This window comes from Dermacentor variabilis, chromosome 5, assembly GCF_050947875.1.
Source record: "Dermacentor variabilis isolate Ectoservices chromosome 5, ASM5094787v1, whole genome shotgun sequence".
Lineage (NCBI taxonomy): Eukaryota > Metazoa > Arthropoda > Arachnida > Ixodida > Ixodidae > Dermacentor > Dermacentor variabilis.
In genome coordinates, this window is record NC_134572.1 from 8434017 (window position 1) to 8440487 (window position 6471).

The 6471-nt window shown below is 46.1% G+C and overlaps 1 pseudogene; it reads left to right on the forward strand.

Annotated features, from left to right (window-relative positions):
* Positions 1–6008: 6008 nt before the first annotated feature.
* LOC142583777 (U2 spliceosomal RNA) lies at positions 6009–6158 on the forward strand (annotated as a pseudogene).
* Positions 6159–6471: the final 313 nt, after the last annotated feature.

Sequence of the window (6471 nt, forward strand, 5' to 3'; positions counted from 1 at the left end):
GTATTCACAGACTCGTTAATCTTGTAAAAGCACTCATTTCATTACAAAAGCATACAAATCCTGTCTTCAATGAACCGTGCTCATCTTATGTAACATATACTTATCACACAGACATCTAGTAATATGCTGGGCCATAGAGGAATCGAGGGAAATGTGCTTGCAGACGAGATGTCCAAATCAATAGCATCGGAGGGTATTCGTTCTGTTGCAGTCCCTGCCACAGACATGAAGCCTTTCCAAAGAAACAAACTGCGAAGCCACTGGCAACGCTTGTGGGACGCAGAAATGAGTAATAAGCTTCACCTAATTAAGCCCAAGTTAGGTTTCTGGCACCCAACTACGAAAACACGAAGAACAGACGACCTATTCACTAGACTAAGAATATGACACACATTCGGCACTTATAACTTTCTCCTTACCGGTAACGAACCTCCAACCTGTGGTAGATGTGGCGACAGGCTGACCGTCCTCCACGCCTTCCTGGAGTGCCGAGAAGCCGAAAGAGACAGGAGGAAACATTTTCCATTTGCATACCGCCATCGCGTCCCTCTGCATCCGGCCATGTTTCTTGGTGAAGAACCGCTTTTTAAGACCAAAGCAGTCCTCACTTTCTTGAAAGATGTTGTGCTACACGTTACGAGCCCATTAATTTCGTAGTTAATCCTCTTTCCGGAGGATGCCTCTACGGTAGTTTTCTTTGTATAGCAAATGCCTCTAGGCCCTTGGCTTTCAAGGGCTCTGGTGAGGCAGAAATGCTCTAGACAAGTTTAGCATCTCACATATTTTGTATATTGCATCATTCTTTCCCCATGCATTTTAGCGTTCATAGTACACGTCAATAGTCATGCCATAATTTTATTACGCATAGATTTTATGCAATTTGCACCAACTCTTCTAGGCCCCTTTACAGCCACATCACATTAAATTCACAGAAACCATCAGACAACGACGAACTCTGTAACACTAGCATGGCGCTCTCTGGCCGTACCTGGCCCTTGAGCCATTAAACATCCAACATCAATCAATCAGGAATGCACTCTGCACAGGAATGAGTACGTCGGATAGTAGGAATGAAGAAAAAAAGGGTTTATTTTACTTTAATACCACTGGCTCCAGATACGGAAGCCCACTCCATGTAGGAGCATATTAAATGTCTCAGCTCACATCAGAACACGCCAGGACATCTCACTGCACCAAAAGTCCCTGCTTTTGAAACCTTCGTCTTCCCTAGGAGACCAGATGACTGTGTCTCGGCCAACCAGAATAGTCGAATCGGTCGCAAAATCGCTCCCATGACGTTGCACCGTTGCGGCGGCTCCGCCTCCTATGTTCCACCATTGCGCCCCCCCCCCCTATATGGCGCAACTGCGCGGTAATCTGGGAAACCGAGGTCGACACTTCACACGGTAGACCTCGCCGTTGGCCCCTTTCATCAATTAGTTCAGCTTGTCAGGGTCAGGTTCAGGTAGAGTAGTCTTCGCGGTGGTAACCGCTTCCACGGAGTGCGGCGGTTGTTGTCACCTCGAAGTCAGCTGCTTTTCGCGTCAGAGTCTATATCGGGCCTCGGAGTCGTATGGGTGTGCGCTGATGAAAGAACTGCCCTGTGGGAAACGTCGAAGGAATGCTCATCGCCGTATTAAGACGTAACATGGTGATGACGAAGCACGTGCTGGCGAACACATGCGTGCACCAACTGGCATACAAACAGCACGTGTGCAGAAAGGCTACGTACATGCTTTGGCAAAGGGTTTCGCTTGCATGGCTCATCGTACATGTGAAACAAGAAGTGTGGAAACAGAATAAAAGTATGACGCATACATCCAACAATGTAAGAACTATAGCAAGAAGATCCTGAATTCTGTCATAGTATATGTAATGAAGACCGCATCAACGATCGCCATAAAAATATTTCGTAACAAAAAACTCATTCGTTATCATTCGTTAGAAGGCGATGTCATGACGATTATTATTTCCAATGACATCCACTTTGAACAGAGGAGGCTACAAATAGTCACCTAGCCTGACTGCTCTAGTCACGCTCTAGTAGATCGATTGCAGTCTAGCATTTGTATTGTCTCTGTTTTAGATGTATTTTCTGTAACTTTAACTGAAGTATGTTTTCAAAGTGCAAGGAATATATACACAATGCCACACGTGAATAAGCCCACGCCACCAATAAGTTTCAGTTGAAAGTTAGCGCTTGTCTTCGTTTTTCTAACCGTGCTTTGTCTGCTTCTGCGCTGTTGAAACAACATGGTTCACCAACTAGCCCGTTCCCTCACTCTACAATCTTTCTCTGAATTAGACCCTCTATGCCTTCATTGTAAGCTTACCTATACCTGCACTAAAACTCCAGCTTCATCTCTCCCTGCTCTTTACCACCAATTCTGTAAACGTGACGATGATGTAAATGCGCTTAACAGACATGTACAATAGGTGAAGACGAGACACATACGTAGCGCCTTTCAACTGTCCATTCAAAATCCGGTCGTGACTTATATACGCTTACACACGTGACACTTTACATGCGCTCTGCACTGAATAGGCATAAAAAATCATGGGTTATTCCACTCTGTGAAGGTGAAGGACCAGCGAAGTTGTTTAGCATACGACACAGAGGGGATACAGGGTTTTGAACATAGGTACGAATTCCCAGGCAGCACACCAGCATTGGTCCAACCATGGCCCAATGCTGGCAGAAATTGGTACCAATGTTGGACCAATGTTGACATATTGGCAAAGTGCAACCCAATCCAATGCTGGCCCAGCGTTAAAGCCAAGATTGGACCAATGTTATGCCAATGCAGCAGCCACTGTGCTGCCAGCGTAGGACCAGCGTTAAAGCCAAGATTGGACCAATGTTATGCCAATGCAGCAGCCATCGTAGGACCAGCGTTAAAGCCAAGATTGGACCATTGTTATGCCAATGCAGCAGCCATCGTGCTGCCAGCGTAGCACCAGCGTTGAGCCATATCGTTGCCATTATTAATGCCAGCTTTGAGCGAGTGCCCTTTGCATGACGAATATTCTAGACACGCTGGCTTTAGAGCAGGCACACATTCTTACCGCAAACCTTTTGCTAGCGGCATTTTTTGTAGCAGTTGTCCCCCTTACCGTCTTCCTCAATAGTAGCTAGGAAAGCTCGACAAAAAGATGTCAAGAAGCAGAAGCCATATATGCTTGCAAATAATAATAAAAGAATACTGAAATTGACGTTTATGACAGTTTATTTGCGAATAAATTTTCACAAAGAGGCATTTTCCGTTGACCTAGATGGGTGACACTCGGTTATCTTCAAACAGTTTATTTACAGGCACTGCCCTCAGGATAGGAATTGGGCAAGGTGCCGAGGACGGTGGGCTGGCCAGGGGTTTCAGGGCAGGGAGCTGACGTCGGTAGGCAGGTTGGACAGTGCTTGGATGACGGCGGGCTGATCAGGCCCCCGAGGACCACGATAACGCGGTGGTTTCGTTGATATTGCTACCATATCCCATAGCGACTTCACCTTTACTTGGAGGAAATGCTTGTACTGTAAAATAAAAAGAAACATTATCAGAGGTGTTGGTATGACAAATGTATGTGGCAGCGTTTTCATTTGAAAAATCGCCATACTGCAACAATATTATAAGTCTGAGCAGAGAGTTCGAAGGGGTGAATCAAAAAACTTTCTTGCAAGATATTTGTCAGGTAACACTTCTTAATATTTCGACATATATGGCATATCTTGTACAAGGTGTAACGTAATATTTAGTAAAGACATAAATGCGCAGTATCCGTCCGCCTTGTTTACAGCCCACACCTAGTCAGCGTAGCACTTTATAATTAAACAATTGCAGCAATACCTGCTACAGCACAAAAAGCCTAGTTTCAGACTGTGTAGACAAAATGCGGCCTTCGTGCTAAATTTTTAATGTGGAAACCGAGAAGTTCCGCCAGGAAACACTAGTAAAAGAGGCATTTATTATACGAAAAGAAAGAAATACTGTCGGCTGGAAATGATGCTTGACCTATAACAGTGAGAAGAAGCGTGGTTCCTCGGTATCACTAGCAGGATCAGGCCGCGCGCGTGGCTTGATAAAATCATAGTCCTGGAATTTGGGTGAAATTCACAGATTTACACGTGGTTCTACTCTGGGCACTATTCAAAGGCTGCAAATAAAAAGAGCTATGTAATTACAGGCACTCTACATTAGCCAGGCCTGTTTCACTAATACATATACCGCGTGATATTGCTTGGGTGATATTGCTCCTTATAAAACTTATAACATGCGCAAGAAAAATGTACTCACCATTGTAAGATCCATGCTTCTGTGTATCCGAGTTCATCCCACATCGAAGACGGTGGCCACGAGCGCCGACTTTTTTTGTAATTGTTGTTTCGCCTATATTAATTCTAACACTCACAAAAATTCGTGGCCGCATTGCTGCGTATTTCAAGATGTAGGCTTCTCAGTAGGAATGACGACCGCAAGTGAGCATTTTTCACGAGAGGAGTGCGCTGGCAAGAACGGACAAGACGGCAAGCACTCAGGCGGTGTGGCACCCAGTCGGCGTGCTAGCGACGCATAGAAGGAAAGAGTGAAAGGAAAGGGTGAACGAAGAATATGGCGTAAACGCCGCCTTCCCCCGCTGGACCTAGCCCGACCGCGTTTTGGGGTGGCAGCGACGGAGGGCGACAAGGAGGACAATAGTGACCCCGCCGCTTTCCCCCATGCTTCCGAGAGCACCCAATTCGACACAGCAGCTTATGGCTGTCTGAACGCTTGACTGATAGCATTGACCAGGCTCACGTGGGTGCGTGGGGGAGAGGCAAGTGGGGCCTGACGGACGGAAAGCTAGGCCGAAAAAAAAAAATCCGGAATGCGCCGTGCCTACTAAAGGCAAAGACAAGAGGTTGTTGACACGCAAATGCCAAAACGTGCAATTAATTTTTTTTTTCTGCCAGGGGCATTCATACAAGGAGCTTACTGCACATGCACGAACAAACAAATATATTAGAATAGGAGCATGATGATTATGTCGCTGCAACATGCCATGCGTGCTAAACAAACAAACAAAAGTTTCACTAATACATATGCGCTCCATCTCGATGCAATATAAAACGGTTCCATCAGCTCTGAGGCACTGTAATTCTCGATTCTCCTCAGAATCCTGACCCACCAAAGCCGCGGAGCGTACATGCAAAATATACAATGCGCAGGCAAATTCGCAATACCGTTGCTTCTTATGGAAAGCTCATGTTCTTATTCACGATCAATAAAGCAGCGGGTAAATTTATGCGACTTCCCCTGCTTGCTACGTGGTACACTGGCTTTTCTCTTTAGGGGACGCATTTCGGTAAAGGAGAAGTGCAAAAATGGCGGTATACTATGCATGGAGTTGACATGGGAGAACATATTTCTGGTTCCTGCGCAGTGTGCCTGTGATCAGTGCGTTAGTTTTCAAAACACGCTGTTCAATCTCAGCAAGTCGTAGAGCACTAAAAGCTGACACGGCGAAAATTGGCTTATTACGGGCCAATGTCCTCCAAAGAAAGCCAACTAGTAACCCATATTGGCAAATCCATACGAAAGTCGGTCCAATAATTCCCGCCTTGTTGAACGGCAGTGCCAATATTGTTTACTGACTGTGTAATGTGGGCCAACATTGGATCTTTATCAGAATGGCACAGCCAATATTCGCGCCACACTGTTAACCTTAGACCATCATTGGGCCAGGAATCAGAATGGCACTGCCAATATTCGAACCACGCTGTTAATCTTAGGCCGTCATTGGGCCAAGAAGTGCCAATATATTTCCAACGTTGGCCCAACATGACGTGCCGCCTGGGTTCATTTACCGTTATTTTATATACATTCGCGTGGACTACGGGACTTCCGCCCCGAGGAGCCAGAGGAAACTAGACACGCGTGACGTTTTGACGGGACCGCCACCACGGGAGAGCGCAAAGAAAGGAAATACGCACGCGCTTGGAACGCCGACAGAGAGAGGGAGGTGCGAACGTAGACATGGCCGACGCGGGTCAAAGTGTATTATCTGTTCTTATCAGCTTCATATCTCATACAGGCTGTATCTGGATCCAATATATTAAACTTATTTTTGAAAAACGGCGGAGTGCTTGAAGCCTGCTTCACCTCCGTCGCGGTGCATCACCTCCGCCGTCGCCGCAACAGGCATTGCTGTAGTGACCGCGATACTTGGTGTTTTGCTGTGTAAAGAAATTACATAGGTGTGCATAGCCAAGCAGCATGTAAGCTTATTAGAACAGCACGCGGGACTCTTATTTAAACCCTGATGCTTGGTCAGCTGGACTTGAAGAAAGCAGTTACATTGAAAGTTGACGCAAGTCAGCGGGTATAGGTAGGTCCCTTTCTTATGCAGAATGCGTGCACTAGTCCGTGTTTCTCACGGTGCTCACAGATGCGCAGAATTGGTATGTTCAAATTAAAAAGGAAACTCGTGAATTAGTTC